The sequence below is a fragment of the Pseudoliparis swirei genome, chromosome 5 (assembly GCF_029220125.1).
Source record: "Pseudoliparis swirei isolate HS2019 ecotype Mariana Trench chromosome 5, NWPU_hadal_v1, whole genome shotgun sequence".
Classification (NCBI taxonomy): domain Eukaryota; kingdom Metazoa; phylum Chordata; class Actinopteri; order Perciformes; family Liparidae; genus Pseudoliparis; species Pseudoliparis swirei.
This window is the reverse complement of record NC_079392.1, coordinates 22,471,619-22,486,548: the sequence shown is the minus strand read 5'-3', so window position 1 is coordinate 22,486,548 and position 14,930 is coordinate 22,471,619. Positions and strand designations below refer to the sequence as shown.

Here is a 14,930-nt window from a genome sequence, read left to right as displayed (position 1 = left end):
CTATTTTGTCCAATATTATTCTTTTTTCACCTCAAATCTCCTCTCCTAGGGAAGTGTGCTTGACTTCTCTCCTCCCTCCGCCTCCTCGACCTGCTCCACCTCATTTCCTCTCCCACGTCATCTCCGCACCACATTCATAATGACGGACTGATGGCTGCGTAATAATAAAGTCACCGAGATCGGTCCCGACTCATTCACAACACAGCCTGTTTATACACAGACTGTAAATTATTTAGACTCAATCTTGCAAGTCATCAGACCTTCAATTTACTTTGGGCTATTAATTACATGTCATCTTTAGACTAAGTGCAGTACCTCCGACTAACAAAAAGCAGACCTCAAATAACAGTGGAAAACATGAATAAGTTGGATAAACACGGGAAGCTATATAATTGAGTTTGCCGGTTTTATAAACAAACCTCCATCCTTTATGACAGGAGACTTGTTGTCCCTCGAGCTCGAATCCAAACAAAGCTTCGTTCCTCAAAACTTTTCGACTTTACTGTTTACATGTCACGCTGAGAGGAGGAAATAACCTAAATTGAGCTGACTGCTTCAGTGTTTTGTATAAATGCTCGTCCAGAGCCCCACACCAGGGACGGTCACAATCAAGGTCATTTGATACATATTATCTGTGTTCATGCTGTGCGAGGCATTCCCAGTGCTGATGGTATGTCTGATAACTTTATTAAAAGCAGCTTATTCTTAGTGGTACTGCAGCGTCATCAACATTTCAACATCAGGTTCAAGCAATACAGTTGAGAGAAGAAACTACACCGCTCAAGTAACTATATTAGCTATCATGTTTCTTCTCCAACATCCTAATAAGCGGTATTTTATTCAGATCGTGTGTCAGATCAAATTAGCTTTTTCATGTGTATCTGGGTACATCCCTTAGTGGAATGCAAATAAGTAAATTTACTCAAGTACTGAACCGAAGTGCAATTTTTAGGGTAATTTATGATGCTTCTACAAATATTGTACTCTGTACACTACTTTTGACAATTTATTTAAAGCTTAAGTTACTTTACTGATTTAAATTATTATTAAAAAATATAAATTCAACATATACATTATGGTATATTATTATAGCTTAAGCTATACCCAGCAGTAATTAAAGTAATTTTAATGAGCTCCGCCTTTACACATAAATGCATCTATACTATAATCTAGTCATATACTATACGCCATTCAGTATAATGACTTTCACTTCAATAGTTTGATGTTAATACTTTTACTTGTAACTGAGTATGTATACACTGTGGTATTGCTACTTTTACTTCAGTAAAAAACCAGAGTACATCCAGCATCTATGTAGCTGCCGGGGGTAATAATGTTGTTACTTGTATTACAAGTAATTTCAAATGGATGTGTCTGAGGGGTTTAAATATGTCACATGTTTTATTGATATATGAAAGCATTTGTCAGAGTCTTAGAGCCAGAGATGATGAAATGGCTGAGCTCCATTGGCTAAATTGAGTCGTCAGAGCGACTGCCGAGCTCGTGAAGTCACTGCGTGTGATCACACGAACCCGGCATGCAGTCTGTGTGTCTTTGTTCGCAGCCCGGCGAGCCATGTGATTACTTTGGTGGGATGGAAAACGGTCACACTGGAGACTGAGGCATCTTTATTTTGCAGTCATTTCTTTTTTTTCTCCTGCTGAATTGGAAGCTAGCAGACAAAAGCCCTCGCTGTGAAGAGTTCATCTAACTATGGCATCAGCATATATCCCCGTCCTAATGCTACTAACACACAGACACACGCCATTCTCCACCCCCCCCCTGCTGTCTCACTGTGCCTGCGGGGGGGGGGGGGGGTATGACGACTACGCCGCCTTCTTTTCCCCCCCATGAACGATTAAAAAGTGCATTCTCCATCGAAGGTCTTCTGGGGTTTTTTCGCTCAGCTTTCTTGTTCTCTTGTGGCAGCTTTTTATAAAACCTGGCTCGGGTCTACGACACGGCGACTGTGATGAAAGGAAACGGATGAACAAAGAAAATGTTTATTTATTGTCAGCGCACACACTTTGACAGGAGGCGCCACGGTTGGAGTTCGTCGGTTGAACGTGGTTTAAAGTTCTTGTGTCCTGAATCATTTCTATGCAAATTAGCTGGAAACAGAATAATAAAGCTAATCTGGGGATTACCAAAAAAAAGAAGAAACTTTTATGAGGCTGTTAAATAGAGTGCTGTCAGCAGTAGCTTCGCTGTGTGAGTCACTGTGGACGTTTTCCCTCCCTCCCTTCGTCTTCCTGTGACATATTATGGGAAGAAGCAAGACAACCATGTCAAAATGTACCCATCGGGCAGAAAAGGAGCTGGAAAGTCTTCATTTGTAGCCGTGTCTCTTTCCACCTGTCGAATATAAGACACATATATTTACTCTTTTCCCTTTTAGCTCTGATTTTGGCCTCCACCAGCTCCTTAATGGAAATATGTAGCCGTCATCCAGCTGCTAAAGCTAAATGCTAAACTATAATGACCAGTTTGTCGCCACCTGCCTCAGTGGCCTTAGAGCTTAAACATATTTTTAATATTATAATGATGTAGCAGGTTAAGGCCTTTAACAGAAAAAAACTTGTATTTTATTTGTATTTACAATACAAATCTGGGATTTATGGATAATAATATTCATAACTTTTCATAACTGTATAATCACCTGAAACTCACTTAATATTTATTTTTCCACCGTAGAATAGCAAGCGTGTCCGCCATGTTTCTACAGTAGCCCAGAAGGCACAAGCCAAACACAAAGACTATCTCCTCGTTTGGTACCTGAAGGCCACCGCTTGGAGAAAGGAGGGTTGAGCCGAGGGGTGTTCAGTTGGTTGCATTCTGCAACATCACCACTAGATGGCACTACATCCTACACACCGCTCCTTTCACCCACGTGACTTTTTATTGCATAACTTGTGAAGTGAAAGTGCTGTGAAGCAGCAGGGACACAGCAATACAAAAGGGTCAGCTCTCACTCTCTCTCTCTCTAACACACACACACACACACACACACACACACACACACACACACACACATACACATAGAGACGCATGTTTGTTTGTTTGTCTGTGACAATGATAGAGAATCATAAATCAAGTGTTGACAACCCATCATTATTCCACTCTCAGTGAATACTTTCCTCGGTTGTAACCTGACTCGGCCGGTTCAAAGACTTTCAGCAGGTCTCCTCTGGACAAAAGAAACTTTATTTTTAATTAAAGATGCTGCAAAGTCACAGGCAGCCAGGGATGATAGCGCTAGCAGGATGAATACTGTTATTAAATACTATAGTGCTGGTGCAGGCACATTCTGGCTGTGTAAATGAAAAGTCACAAATATTAAAAGCAAACCAAAACCTGCCGACAATAATATGAATATCAGACAACATAAGCCATATCATAAGCTCCACAAAGAAACTTGATTATCACTAATATACCCCAAAAAAGCCTTTGATATCTTTCTGGGATTTCTTTCTAAATAAACAACAACAGTGCCATGAAAGAAAGTGCTTGTTTTAAAACCTTTTACTTATACAATGAACACAAAGTATCAACATTTTATTCAATAAATTGTTTCTTTAATTCCAACTTGAATAAAATAACCTTCGGCTAAATTATACTCCGTGATATAAGGGGACTGTTTTGCACATTCCGCCCCAAAATCAGAAGTGGAGTCATGTGATTTGGCACCGCTGATGAGCAGATTGTATCAAAAAGGCTGCCCGATGGCTGCCAGGAGCTTTATTAAGATGGTAACGAGTGTGAGCTGCAGACATGAGCCCCCAAACCTATGAGTCATTATATTCAGAAGATTAGTTATTCATGAATCAAAGCTTAAAAGCATCTCTTATAGTCATTTAATGGCAAAATCCAGTCAGTCTAACTCCGTTAACGCGGCAAAGGCTTTTCAGTGTGTGGTCCTCTTGGCATCGAGTCCACTCCAGGCCATTCAGATTCCTATCTGGGTTAAGTATAAGCATGAGGACGTATAGCGCGTAACTCTCTCCCTAAAGTATGATAAAGCAACAATTATGTTTGGCTGGAGGCTTATTAATATTTAATTTTAACGGGACTTAATTATTCCTCTGTTGTGTTAATTTGGGCTCTATGAGAAGACACATAAAAGATATTAAACTCAAGGATGGAGACCGCATGGCGAAAAAGCGCTTATTAACTTCATATATATATATTTCTCTCCCCTGCTGATGGAATAATATTTGAAATTTATTCCACGAACTATTATTGTTATTGCTGTTAATTGAGCATCTAAACCAAAAAGTAACACAGGAAGTAAACAACATGTTGTGTGTTATCTCCATGGGGCTATGGATCCACCTCCTGCGCGTCCACGTTGCGTAACAACCTGATGATCCAGAAAGTAAAGCCCCCCCACCCTCATTCGATGGGAGACTGCCTTGAGTCGTTCCTCGTGGTTTGACATCAAAGTCAGCCCCATGTCAGATCTTTCTTGTCTTTTGGGGGGAAATATTCCTCAGAATAAAGTTGACGGAGAAGCACGTGTCTCCTTCTTTCAAGCCCCTGACCTCGCGCCTGTGACATGTTTCACTTCTCAGTTATCCTTTACCCCCATGACACATGGTCCACAGACATAGTGAAGTTTGTGCCGCAGTGACCGGATTATTATTTATACCTTTTTTTTTGACTGGCACGACATTTTGCCCAATTAAAGCCATTAATCAGTTCCATTCCAGTCGCGGCATAACTCTGCTTCAGGTTTTGGCTCACGCGGACTCCCGGAGTCTGACAGCAGGGGAGCAGCTCTGGAGATGCTGTAAGCTCTCACAGCCGCTAGAAGACGGAGCGCCGTGGTCCTCCTCCTCCTCCTCACCTTCTCAAAGCTCCAGAGAGCAGCAGCCCCTGGAGGAGGAAGGAGAACACGGACTATTCCTTCTAGATAAACCCGCTGAATGGGACTTTGCCCTGCGCTGGACCCCGAAGCCCGACTCCTTGCTGCTGCTGCTGCTGCTGCGGAGGAGGTGGGGCGCGTTCACGGACAGAGGGACAGCATTTTTTTTCTTCTTTCAGTGAGACCCGAGGTGGAAAAAGACGCAGCAGTGACAGAGCAGCAGTCGTGCGCAGCGGCGAGACACACCAACTACTGTGGGGACTGTGAACCAAAAAAACAACGCGACTGGGCAGCGCGACGACAGCGGCACATGTAATCTACAAAACGTCGCAGCTGGTTTTTTTGGGTGCCGGTGTTTTGTTGTTGCTGGACGGGCTGTTCCCGCGGTCTCCTTTTTCATCTTCCACCGCGTTTCCACATTACTTCTGTGGAGGAGGAGGAGGGGTGGTGGGGGGTCTCGGGCGGCTGTCCGCGGAGGGAGTATTGCTGCAGAGACTAACGGGGAATGCCATGTGTCTTTACGCGACATAGACGCTCTTTGTGGGCTTGTTTTGCACCGGGAGGGGGGGACAGGTGGTGCCGCGCGCGCGTGCGTAGCGTGCGCGTGTTTGTGTGTGTGTGTTGAAACTAGCAGGTGGGCCACGGACACAACATCAACCCCGGAGACAGTTGTCCCGGGGATGTCAGGCCGGCGTGTACGGGATCAGTTTTTGCCAGAGACAGGTGCGCCAGGGAGGAGTTGTTCACGAAGCCCGACTCGGGATCTGGCGTCGCGCTAACGAGCCTCTCCTCTCCCCTCTGACCACTCTCGGATTTTCTTGTTGTTATTGGAGGGATCCAGCGGGACTCGCGACCGACTCATAGGCTACTGCAAGTTTCCCCCACCCGTTATCAGAGGTAAGTGCCCCGAGCTGTCCGGTGTGGAGGTCTGAGGTGGGTGGGTGGTGTTGGTGGTGGTGGTGGCGCGCTCTGGGGGCACCACCGCGGCTCTGGGTACACATTGTGTCGCCTCTGATGACATGAAGGGTTTGATCCGGTGCAAACGAACAACACCCAGCTGATCTGTCATCCCTCGCTTCTTGTCCTTTTTTAAAATACTGTATATAGGTTTCATTGTGTAATTCTCAATTTCATACTGCGTAGCTCAGCCACCCACAACACGAGCCGCGCTCAGCTGTCCGGAGCAGGAGGCGCCTCAACACCCGCGTATTGTTTTGGGGATAGGGCTCAGATGATGATGTGTGATTGGAAATGTCTCACAGTTTTAATGTGTGTGTATTGGCCTAAGATCATTTGTTTCTGAACATCTGCACAGCTGTGTAGTTCTATCATCACGTGTCACTTTGATCCAACTGGAGCGGTTTCATTGGAGACATCGTGGGACTTTCCTTGTTGTGTCATGGAAGAATGTTGCCTTTTTTTGAAATGACAATTGGGTAGTTAGAACAACCTGATTTTCTAATCCAGTGAGTTGCAGAAGAAGCAGAGACTGCATCGTACCTCTTCCCCGATTGGTGCAAACGCGCCCCTCATATTGTGTCTTTCTCCCTGTTGTTTTTGCATTGTGTGTTGTGTGATTGTGTGTTACCTGTGAGCGTTTTTTTATGTTCTCCAGTCCTCCTTGCTGGGCCCCTGGTGTCCAGTGCATGCCTTCAAGCTCTGCTATCCCTCCCTCCCTCCCTCCTTCCCTCCCTCCTTCCCTGCAGTAGCTGCTGTAGTCTTTACAGTACATTGAGCTAGTGGGCTGGATAAGGTCAGAGTCACATTTTTTTGCCTTCGGTTTGCGGACCGCTATAACTCCCGATAGCTGGCTCCAAGTCTTGGAAAGTTTCTCCATTTTTGGAGCTGCATGTTTTTGTTGAAGCCCCCCCCCCCATTCAACCCCCCTCTTGTCCATCGCCGTGGTTTGTGGACTGGAGGGAGAGACAGAGAAGTGAGTGAAGTCCCCCGAGCGGTCAGAGCATTCCTATAATGAGCCCGAGTGTGTGTGTGTGTGGGAGAGGAGAGGAGAGCAGGAGGAGGAGGACAGGGCCAGACACAACCAAAGGAAGTGAGACTCTGCTCCTCGTCCGGTGCAAAGGTAGAGACAGCCGAGGGAATACCATTAACCTTCCCGTCGCTCCGTGTCAATCAGCCTCGGAGGACAAGAGCCTCTCTAATGCCCCCCTCTGGGCTGTCACCCACCCTGACAGCCACAGCCACAGGTGACACACATATCCTCCATCCCTGCTGCTCCAGAGCTGCTGATGTCTTTCTTTCTTCTTCTTTACGGAAACAACAGTATAGAGGGGAGAGAAAGTACACTCAAAGAAATGACTCATTGGATGAATAACCGGTGGAGGTGAACGAGTGAAGAGGAAACATGAAGGGAACACTAATCATCTCGAGTGTCGCAGCTTCTCGGGGCACGACGGAGGAGGAAGAGCGGCGCCCTCTTCTTCTCTCATGTGCCGACACCCTGTTGTAGGCCCGTCACGCCACCGGCAATTACTGGAGGGGGGCTATCGGAGGGGATTAATTCATGGACGACAGAGGGATTACCTCTCTGATGAGACTCTGATCTAGTTTTCATTTTTCAGGGGGCAAAACACTTTGAGAATGGAATAGTTCTGCTGGTGCTTGAAGTCGTTTTTTAGAATTTTTTTTGAAGGTATAAAAATCGACACAGAAATAAATCGCGTATGCGTTCTTCTCATCGAGCGCAGCAGCAGCGTGAGATTGTGAACAAGATCTGGCAAGAAGCTAAATGATCAAAAGGCGGACGTCGGAGCCGTTAGTCACATTCTGTAGCCACCGCAGGGACATTAGCACGTAGTCAATAGTTAACCCTCTAATACTGGCATTAAAGTTTCAAGAGTTACAGGTTTTAATAGTAAGCTTTCCTCAAAAGAGTTAAATCTCTCCCTGTAGGCCGGGGAGAAGGGATACAGGATTTTTCAGTTATATAAATAACCAGACTGTAGGAAGCCTTGCTCCTGCCAAAAGAAATGACTCAGTGAGGGAGGGGGGGGGGTGGCAAGATTGCACAGACATAAGGAAAGCAAACATATAAGGAAAGCAAACATAAGGAAAGCAATCGATGGAACGCTTTACCTGATGTTAGAGCTGATGTCATGAACTCTAAATGAGATTCGTGGAGAAACCCCAACAGGGGGGGGGGGGGGGTAAATGGTTCCAAGTAAAAAGCTTAATATAGGAGCTGGGTTTTGTGTCAATGGAGAACTGGGATAACGAGGCTAAATGTGTGCCCGGGAAACCAGACAGGGGTTTGTGGCGCTCCTAGGTCCCAGTGCTGATGTCAGTTTTTTGACATCAGCACCGCCAATGAATCGGCAATTAGTTTGAAGAATAGTGAGTGTGTGTGTGTGTGTGTGTGTGTACGCAGGTCGTTAAGAAACGAGAGAAGACAGAGCGAGAGTTTGTCTTATCGGTGAGAAACATACAGACACACTGTCCAACACATTGTGTCTGTTTGCCATCCTGTCTCGTATGGACTTGGTGTGTGTGTGTGTGTGTGTGTGTGTGTGTGTGTGAGTCAGTCCGTCTGTCTGTGCCCCCGTACAAGTGTGATTCAACACCGCCTGGCTTGAATGGGCGCCCTGTTTGTGGCCCGTTTTTTCCCCCCGACGCCAACAGCCGCTCGGCACCCTTTTGCCGCGGCGCAAGTGTCGCGCCCTCTGTGCTGAAAATACAACAGGTGCCTTTATACACAATGAGGCCCCCCCCCCCCCACTCCCCACTGCACCCTGCTGGGAGCGGGGGGGGGGGGCTGCTGCTGCTCCGTCACCTGTGGGCCCCCGGGGCAGCTCCAGTGTGGAAATCAAAATCATACATTAGTTAGACACAGCTTGATTTCCCAGACAAGATACACACACACACACACACACACACACACACACCTCGCCAAATTGGGCTTTTGGTTCTCAGAGCAGAACATTAGTACATGAAAGCCAAAGGGGGGAGAATGGAAATGCCACGGGGGTTCTCTTATGAGAAAATGACTTCTCCAGCCCAGTTGCGATCTGAGTCGTGGCCCCTCTTGCTCTCCCGTGTCCACAGGTAAATGGGCGCTCCGCCAACTGTGCACATGTCATCCGTCCTGGGGAGTCACACTCCGCCTGTGTAAACAGTTGTTGAATGTCTTGTGTGCCTCCGGAGGGAGCTGTCTTTGCCGTTTACACACTGCTTTACACGCGACTCAAGCGAAAGGCTCAGTTCAGCCATATCGGGAACAAGAAAAGAAAAGAAAAGAAAACCCACTCTCTCACTTGCTGCGCCGAGTGGTACGACGTCTCACCACGCAGAGGGTTTGGGTTTCAGAGAATCTGGCCCTGTGATTTCTTCCTCCATCCGAATACAACGTAAATGAATGGATTTCCATTTGGAATTCTCATAGAAGTAAAAAATAACTATGTAGTTGGTATAAAGTGTTTTCCCATGAGAACAGAGCATACCTAGGTAAGGGAGAAAGTATTCAGCCCCCCCCCCCCCACACACACACTAGTTTCCTTTGCATTTTCTGCCTCCATACCACGGCATCCCACTCATTACCTCACTTCTCCTGTCCCCGGCCCCCACACACACACACACTCTCCATCTCCTCTGGACCTTGATGTCAAGGCCCCCTCAGGCTGTGTGGTTTCTGTCTGCAGGCTGTCAGTGCGAGGACCCTGCCCACCGGGACCCTGAATGGGACAAATTGACCGTAACAATGTTCCCACTTAGCATGTGAAGCTGGGGAGAAAGAGAAGGTGAAAAGGAGGGCCCGATGATTGAGGGCCAGGCCGGCCACATTGGGGGGGGGGGGGGGGGGGCAGGACAGCTCTTTGAGACGTATGAATTGAAGACGTGCATTAAATCACACACCTCGTCTTCTTCTAATCCTCTCCTCACACGTTTCTCTCCGCGCATATGGCTTTTATTGTTATTTGCCCAAGGCTAGGTCTGGGGTTGCCATAGCAGCGGGATAAACACGTTTGCCTGTGACCCTGCGAGCCCTTACAGACACACACACACACACACACACGCACCCACACACACACACACACACGCACACGCACACACACCCACGCACACACACACACACACGCACCCACACACACACACGCACCCACCTCCTTCTCAAGGCCGTTTGATCTTGACGAAGGTGCTAGCGCTGCCTCGCTAAGGGTCAAGGGTCATCCAGCCCCCCATTACGACGCAATAAGGGCTGTAGCCCAACGGGACGACCTCCGCCATTTAATGCTGCTCCCCCATCATCTGGCTCTCTCGCTTTTATCTTTTAATCACTTGTTTTTCCAGTCCCGTCTTCCTTTCACTCTCATCTCTCTCCGCCCGCTTAATGCATCCCGTGCCGAGCTGAGGCAGCCAGAATAGATGAGAAAGTTCAAAGCGGGAAGCCTGATGTCGTCAATAATAAGCACGCTTTCATTTTTCTCTTTCACATTTTCTCTTTCTCATGGATGTGCTTATTGGCAGCCACAGGCGAGTCTCTCTCTCTCTCCCTCTCCCTCTCTCTCTCTCTGAGTTTGTAGAGTCTATGATTTCAATATTTTCTCGTCCATGCCCTTTAACTGTGACAGTGCCTTGGAGAAGTTGTAGGGATATCATGTTGCGTAAGCCCGAGGTGGCACAGTGCGACAGGAACAAAGAATGCAGCTGCTATCACCAAAGGCCGAGTGGCTGTTGAATAAAGATGCTTCCCGTTGGTAAAACTGGCATTCCATGTCGGCCTATTGTACCTCCACAGGGGGAGTGTGCTCCCGCGTGTGTGTGTGTGTGTGTGTGTGTGTGTGTGTCTCTCCTCCATCTGAATACGGTAGACGCCGGGGAGTCTTCCATTCTCTCTGCAGCGGTGAAAAAAAGAGACATTTCCATGAGTACAAACTCAAACTGGCAGCGGACCATGAGCGATGCTGTGGGGGGGGGGGGGGGGGGGGACTGAATAGACGGGCAGACATGACGGAGACGGACAACACGATTTACTTCCTGGACACGGATAAACCGTGTGTGTGAACTGAATTCCTTTCACGGCCTGTTTGCTGGCACCCAACCCCCACCCCCCCTCCCCTTCCCGCTCTCCGTATCTTTTTCTTTCTCACACACACACACACACACACACACACAGACCATCGCGTCTCTGCCGCTCACACTCTTATGAGGTCTCGGTGTCAGTAGAGCCCCCAGTCGGTTAACAAGAGAAGAGACTAATGAGGGGCCACGGTCAGGAAGGGAGTGGACCGGCCGGTCCCATATACCACCCAGAATACATGAATACACACTGGCTCATTGAGGCACACACTTGCATATTCACACACAAATAAACACACACACACATCTAAAGTAACAAGGCCAAAGCAGGGAGCAGCATATACAGCTCTAGCAGCCGTAACGCAATTATATTATTTTTTCTCCTCTTGAATATGATAAAAATAGCAACGCTCATTTCCACGATAGCATTCTGAGAAACACTCCGCGGGTTTTCTTTGCTGCGATCGCTCAGCAGATAACCATGACGACTCCGTTTAACCGCCGTACGGAGGGAGACGCTGCGTCGAGGATGCCGGTCACACACATCGTGAATCATTTCCCGCATCGGCGCAGCGTGAATCTGAAGAAAAACCCATGCCCTCTGGGCCCGGCCTGGTATTATCCCGCTTCTGTTTGTTTTTTTTATCGCTGATTCATTTCTCCGGTGAACTTCCAGCCCAAATGGCTCCATCCTGCCGTTTTATGGTCGCGGGGAAAAAATAAAACGAGATAGTCGTCATCGGGATTGTTTACTACGTCTGCGGCAGCTTTTGCTCTTGTTGCCGTGGTTTCGGCTTCAAGCTTGCGACTGTACGCTTAAACCCCCCCCCCCTAAAAAAAGAAGAACATGTGAATGTCTGCTCATGCTTCTGCCAAGCAACCACTTGTTTTGTGCTCGGAGGTAATTAACAGCTGAATGCGCTCAGTGACCTGGGCGAGTCAGTCGAGCTGAAAAAAAAAAAGCCCAAAAGAAATCTCTCGCTTGCTGGCACTCGGTTGGGGCGAAGTGGTGGGACGGAGCCGAGACGGCGACCCGCCGGTCCCGCTCCGCTCTGCGATGGCCGAAAGAAGAGAGAGAGAGAGAGGGGGGGGAAGGGGCTGCGGCGAGAAGGGGCGAGCGACACGTTGACGGTTGATGGGTGAGGCTGAACTATTAGGTATAAAGGGGGGGGGGGGGGGAGCAGAGAGGAGGCAAGAGAGGGGGAACGTGGTGGGAGAGTCGAGAGGGGACGCTCGCTCGGCCTCCGCCGCCGGAAAAGTGGAAGCAAAGTGGCTCCTTGAACATACTCGGGGAAATTAACGGCTCAGAAGCACCAATTAATGTACAGCCTCGCTGTGGGTCTCTGCTGCGGCGAATCAAAGAGGACTTGCTGTGCGGTGCTTCTGCTCATCTCCTTAGCGCACACACACACACACACACACACACACACACACACACACACACACACACAGAGGGGATTTTAGCCAAGGAAGTCGAGCCAATGAGCGAGAGGTGGGATGAGAGTGTTGCACGGAGCTTAAAGCGGAATGTCAAGGTTAAAGAACAAAGGGATGATGATGATGATGATTTTGGGCTTTGAGTGAGTGGTGAGGGGGATGAAGGGAAGGTGAAGTTTGATGCTGGGATGAGAAGAAGACGAGATGAAATAAGAAGAGGAGGAGGAGAGTGTTGTTTTCCGAGGGCGGGAATCACAGAGCCAGACCCGGGTCCCATCTGGAGGCAACAGGTCCGCTGACAGCAGGCTGGTTCCCAGTCCAAGTAGCTCCGCCTTGTGTGACAGCCAGGACCAGAGCCAGGGTCTGCCCTTGTCCAAGACCCCCGCAGACCCAGCCAGTCCACCAGCAAGCTGTCCCGCGGCACTCACCACTCCAGTATGACGGATAGGCCCGTTTGGTACCTTCAAACTGAAAGTGGATGGGCTGATATTAAGATGGACTGGTGAGATCAGTAGGTGGTCTCCACGCTGAGGAGATGTGGAACTGATAGAAAGGATTTGAGCTCCTTCACAGCAAATCTGTTATTGCTGTACTACATTATGTCCCGGGCCTGAATTCATTAACATTAATTCTCACTTGATACAAGCAGCGGTGACAATAGCAGCCACAAACCAATAAGCCACCAAAGGAAGACAAAATAATTGATATCCTGCACACATCACGGCGACTTCTAAAGCCGGCGTGCTCTCACAATAGAGCTGTTGATTGGCACGTCTTCTGTGAGCCGGGCTTTGCATTCAGAATCCCACAGCTAGCGCGCTCACAGGAGCTAGCGGGTCATTCGTATTTGCATGTAAATGTTTTTCACCCCTTTGGCTGGTGGGGCAATCAGAATGGCTCTCTGTCTGCCTGCCTCAGAGGGAGGCTGCGATGACTGACTGTGACATTCAGAGCTCGGGCCGGGCTTCGACCCGCCGCTCCCATCGGCTTGTTCGCTCACACGTTGGTTTCTGTGGGAAGGAGAAGGCAAAAAGACAGGAAAGGGTGTTTTTTTGTTGTTGTTACCTTCGCATTGAAAATGCGGAAGGTTATGTTTTGATCACCGTGTATTTATTTATTTATTTATTTGTATGCGTGTTATTCGCGTCACAAAAAAAGTTGTAAACCGAATCGCATGAAATTTGGTGGGATGATTGGTTATTATCCGGGGACCATTTGATTAGATTTTGGGATCGATCGGGTCAAAGGTCAAGGTCATGAAAAAGCTCAACATCTTCTTGAATCGCATGAAATTTGGTGGGATGATTGGTTATTATCCGGGGACCATTTGATTAGACTTTGGGATCGATCGGGTCAAAGGTCAAGGTCACGAAAAGGTCAAAATCTTCTTTTTACCATAGCACGGTCAATTTGTATCCAATTTCCATGCAACTAATGCCAACATGTTCATAATTCACTGCCCAATCTTGTGATATGCGAAGGTATGCGCTCTACCGAGTGCCCGTTATAGTTGTTGTCGTTGTTGTGATATCTCGTTCGCGGTTACCGTTTGCAACGCATCGATTTGCCCTATAAACACACGAGAACACGACCGCGTCGTCCCACGTCCTCCCGCCTCATCATCCGGCCACGGAAGCCTCGCGGCGCCACCCAGATGGACGCCAGGATTCTTTCTTGCTCGGACACACACACACACACACACACACCTCCCACATGGCGATGACGGATACATGTGCAACTGCGTATCTGTACGACGGAGGAGTGTTTGTGCTTGACTCATGTAGCACATCCCATTTGTTGGCAGTCTGTCAGGCATTTATCAGCCTCTGCGATCACACGAGACGCGGAAACTCTCGGAGGGGTCGAACGTTTTTTCGAGTGAATAAGTTCGGCGATGAACGAGGACGTAATGCACCTAACTACTCTGTTACTGTTGGGATTTTGCGTGTTTATCTTCCGGATGCATCCACTGAACTGACAGGATTTCAAAACATGTCTGTTTTTCGGGCAAAACCGCAAAGCTCCAGTAATTCCGGCACGGCTCCGTTCGGCTGCTCATATTTGCCGTGTCCTCCCCGACACTGCTGTAGGTGCATCTGCCGTCTCCGTCTGAGCACGCGAGTCCGTCTCCGCCAATGTAGGAAGTGGCGTGTGTGTGTGTGTGTGTGTGTGTGTACTCGCAGTCTAAATAAACACAGAAAAAAACTATTTTGAAGAAGTTTCCCCTTTCCCCCCCCCCGTTTTGCGCTGCCGTACGTTTGATGCGACTGCACTTCAAACGCTCCTCTAATCCTCCTCCTCGACATCTGAGCGCTCTGTATCCCAATCATGGGATGTTACCGTACGGTCGGGCCGCTGCTAAACGGAAACATCGCTTTGCGGCTCGTCGTTACGTGGTCGTCGCTGGATGGCTGCTCTTGTAAATACCGTCTGAGAGGCAAATGCACCTTTATGGGCTTCGAATGCCAACGCGTTGGCCTTTTTAATCACGCCAAAAACGTTCGCGAGTTGGTTCCGGTTCGAACACCTCATCAGTCACGGGGATGTCAACGGCGGCGCCACGTGCCCGGGCCTCAACGCACATCCACGGCTCGCTCGT

The 14,930-nt window shown here is 48.4% G+C and overlaps 1 protein-coding gene across 5 annotated transcripts in view; it reads left to right on the top strand.

The window, feature by feature from the left end:
• The first annotated feature begins 4,841 nt into the window (after nt 1-4,841).
• The window catches only part of sema6bb (sema domain, transmembrane domain (TM), and cytoplasmic domain, (semaphorin) 6Bb), a 133,158-nt gene continuing 123,069 nt past the window's right edge, over nt 4,842-14,930 (top strand). For 4 of the 5 annotated variants that reach the window (XR_008831687.1, XR_008831686.1, XM_056414297.1 and 1 more), the window contains exon 1: nt 5,387-5,761. The gene's annotated coding sequence lies outside the window, so the exon portion shown is untranslated. Of the gene's footprint in view, nt 4,995-5,386; nt 5,762-14,930 lie in introns of those variants that run through there. The other variant, XM_056414296.1, reaches the window with a different exon arrangement.